The sequence below is a fragment of the Anguilla anguilla genome, chromosome 4 (assembly GCF_013347855.1).
Source record: "Anguilla anguilla isolate fAngAng1 chromosome 4, fAngAng1.pri, whole genome shotgun sequence".
In the NCBI taxonomy this organism is placed as follows: Eukaryota; Metazoa; Chordata; class Actinopteri; order Anguilliformes; family Anguillidae; genus Anguilla; species Anguilla anguilla.
This window is the reverse complement of record NC_049204.1, coordinates 11,218,724-11,222,614: the sequence shown is the minus strand read 5'-3', so window position 1 is coordinate 11,222,614 and position 3,891 is coordinate 11,218,724. Positions and strand designations below refer to the sequence as shown.

At 37.2% G+C, this 3,891-nt stretch overlaps 1 long non-coding RNA gene across 1 annotated transcript; it reads right to left on the bottom strand.

Moving 5' to 3' along the window:
- Positions 1-479: 479 nt before the first annotated feature.
- Positions 480-3,469, bottom strand: LOC118225107. Its single transcript, XR_004764771.1, has 3 exons — positions 3,410-3,469; positions 1,966-2,064; positions 480-1,246 (listed from the first exon to the last, which is right to left on the bottom strand). It is a non-coding gene; the product is annotated as an uncharacterized LOC118225107 (long non-coding RNA).
- Between the last annotated feature and the right edge of the window lie 422 nt (positions 3,470-3,891).

The following is a 3,891-nucleotide window of genomic DNA, read 5'->3' as shown; positions in this document are numbered from 1 at the left end:
CTATCAAGATATCACAGATCTTACCATATAGACATATCTTCTTTTTGTATTGCATTGTGGGTCAATAAAACTCAAATATACAGACAGATATACAGTAGTTTTGATAGGTATGCAAACAATAATGAAAGCTGTGTGCCCAGACATTTCCATGGGTTTGGAAAGCATATATATATATATATCTTTGGCCAAAACAAGTTTTGGTAATGGATAGTCTAAACAACATTGAAATGTTTTTAAAATGCTCCATTCAATATTTATTTTCCTAAACTTTAAAATATTTATCCAGACGTGTTACAGTAATGAATCTTTAGATTGGAAATCTACTGAAGAAAAAAAACAAACAAACAAACAAACAAACAAACAAAAAAAAAACCACACTAAAATATAAACGTTAAAAACAACTGAATGAACCACATAGTAAGCAGTGTGTGCTTTAATATTAAAATGTTTATTTAAATTTTTTTTTTTTTTTAAACACTCTCAGTGAATATGTGCATCATTCCTTACAGACATGGCTTCAGGTGGTTTCATGAATGTTCCACCCTCTCAGTATGTTACAGATTTACTGTAGCCTCCATTTCACTCTCTGCTGTTCTGGGAGACTGGGAGTGTTTGATGATCCCTCTCTTTTCCAAAGGGGAAATTTAGTCAAAGTTGCAGTGATCCAAAAGGGGCCCGTTTGCCTTCCTCACATAATTCAATGTGTCGGCCATATGCTTTCACAGATTCCAGTGTGTGTTGCAGCTGGCCAGGTTAGCGTAGCTTCCTGGGTAAATTTGTGGAGCTGGTTGTTCCCTGTAGTGGTGGCTTGACCTCAGCTTCTCTGTGGGTGGTGTAGAGACTTGTCGGCTCACTGCAGTTGCATGGATGAGACTTTCCTTTTGGGGAGTGAGCAAGAGGAAGAGCCTGAAAAAGCTGGCTTTCCAAACGAGAGTACTTTTCAGTGAGCCCTGCAATCTTTAGCCCCTTTTGAAAACAGATTTTTGAAAAATGACTAATGTCGAAATGCCAAATAATGTACATTTATCGATAAATGAAAGACCACTTGCCAAGAAAAGCACTGGTCACAGTGATGCACAGACTGATCTGCAAGTGTTCTTGCTGTGTCACAAGACTGCCATTGACTAATGTGCCTGCAAATAGGTTCATTTGTACACAAGTAGGTACTTTTGCTTTCATTTCATCATGCTGCTCCCTTGGAAATTTGCTTCTCATGGAAATGTGCTGATTTCAGATGGATCTGGACCTAGTACAGTCAGAGTGGGAGGAAAGGAAAGTGACTCATTTCAGTTTAATGCCAAGGTTTTTGAATCAGTGATAAAGTAAATCTATGTCTTGAGTAATTGCATATGCCATTTCTGGGTTTATGCTATGTTTAGTTGAGGATCCACTGTACTGCTATACATATAGTATCACAAGAGTTGTACCAAAAACACACAAGGCACAGAAGTTACTTGTATCAAATACAGTACAACCAAAGCATTCATTTTTCAAATACGGTTCAAGGGTGTAGGATTAAAACAGTCTAAAGTCTAAAACACAGGTCTTAAGCATAAGGTATAGCTTTCAACCAAGTCAGGAAGCAGTCTCATGGACTCATGTCTGCAATTGATTAAAACTGCTTGTGGTAATCAGTCCCATTCAAGGTTGGGAATGCTTTAACAAAAGGTATTTTGTATATGACTACAGCTTCCTACATCATATGAATAAACAATTCAGTGGCTGATGTAGAAGAAAACAAAGAAAGAACCGATTTCCATTATATGAATTGCACAGTAACCCCAAGGTAAGTAATCAGGGAAATTAAAGGTGTGCAGTAATTATACATCCACACACCAAAATAGATATACAACTCATGGTGATTTGCTGGGAATGAAAGAAAATCTAAATAAAACCAGCTCAAGGATGAGCGTGCCTAAACACATTGGTCTACACTCTAAAGATTCTTTCAGAAAAGCTGCTTACCAACATCAAGCTCAGGGGTAAGACTTAAGAACAGTCAAAAGACAGGCACAGGTCAAAGCACAGTTGGGGCACTCACACAGATTAGGGTACGGCACTCAGCTGTAAAAAAAAAAAAAAAAAATTAAGCTCAGCAATTCACGCTCAGTTTTAACAGCAATAAAGCAGTCCTAAACTCCTTTCAAACCCAGTTCTGATGCTTCCTTTTATATTCTCCCGACGAGCTGTAATTATGGTCAGGTGCAGTCAGTGGGGGGTGGAGCTGAAGTGAACATTGGTACCACCTTGTGGAATACGCCTTCAGTGACAGTTCCCCCTGCTGCAATACTTCATGTACAGTACTGGTACAAATTATAGAAACACTGCATTTAGAAACAGAGTTTGATGATTAATGCAATGTTTTGCAACAATTTCTATTTATAATTCCTATATAATTAACCAGTCCAATGTATCTTACTTTTAGTAATTCTTATCACCTGCTTGTATTTCTTTGTCCAGCATTTTTCTACATAAAATGATAATATTCATGCAAAGAAAACTGTTTTTTTATTTATTTATTTTTTTAGCTTGTAAACTTTATTTCAAATTACTGATGGTCACATAAGAACTTCACTCTTTCAAATACATTTTTACAAAGAAAATGGCTCAGAGGAACAGCAACAGAAAAAGGGCACAAATAAAAAAAAATTTAAGCAGAGTGCTTCCATAATGTATATGTGAATTGTGTACATATACTAGTTATACCCTGGAAAATGTATGGAAGTGGACGGTAATGGATCAATGGTGCATCCATTTATGTGTGTAAATAAATAAATAAATGTAATGTAATGTGTGAGGTCTGTGTTGTGTTTAGGTCTTTGGTGCATGTTTTGTGTTTTTAAATTTATTTTATGTTAAATTAAAACTACTGAGAAGTTGTTAATTATGTATTGCTATTTGTTATAAATGGAGTAAATATCTCCTCCTGGATTTCCTTAGGCCCACAGAAGTGAATATGTATGACCCGAGGACTGATTCCTTAAGGTCTTGAAAAGAAGTTTTGCGTAGACTACGATTAGCATTTTTTGTGGCAAACTTGTACTTTTTTTTACTTATGCTGTTATTTATGTTAATTAAAGTAAGAATATGATGTGTAAATGAATGTGGCAGTACTAATTATGAATATTATTACCCTAAGGAATGGAGGGATATACTTATACTTTGTCGTTTGTGATTTAAATTTGTCAGTGAAATAAAATATAATTCCAGAACTGAGCGAGCAATGCAAATCAGTCACCATCCTCAATTCCATGGGGAAGAGGAGATATCATTATTGCACTGTAGGAAACACCCCTATGGTTGCATTCAGCAGATCTTCAGAAGCAACTGCATTGGACTGGATGTTGCAAGTGAGACGCAATGCAGGCAAAAAAACCTCTCATTTTACATCGATGCACGTCAAACTTACCTCATCTCAGACCCTTCTTAAAGCTCAGAGCAGCAAAATCACTGGGGTATATGCTTGCAGTCTGTCAATGGGGAAGTAGCCTTGTAGGTGTAGAAAGGACAATCATTCAAAGAACAATGCCTGGAGAAAAAAGGTGGCATATACATGCAAATACATCTGGCTCTCATAACTGACATGTTCATTTTTACTGCATATAGGACGCAGTGTATGTAATTCAGTGTTATGCATATCCGTCTAAATACATTAGAAAACTGGCTCAATTACTTGTCTACTATGTACAGGGATCTCAGACTCAGTTCCTGGAGGGCCGCTTGTGTCTGCTGGGAGTTGATGGGGTCCTGCACTTGAGTCCTTAATTTAAGTCACTGATTGGGCAAAGTCTGCACACCTTACATCCAAGGCCTAAATTGGCTGCTGATTGAAAGGAAATCACAAAACCCAGCAGACTGTAGCCCTCCAGGATTGAGGTTGGAGTCCCCCTG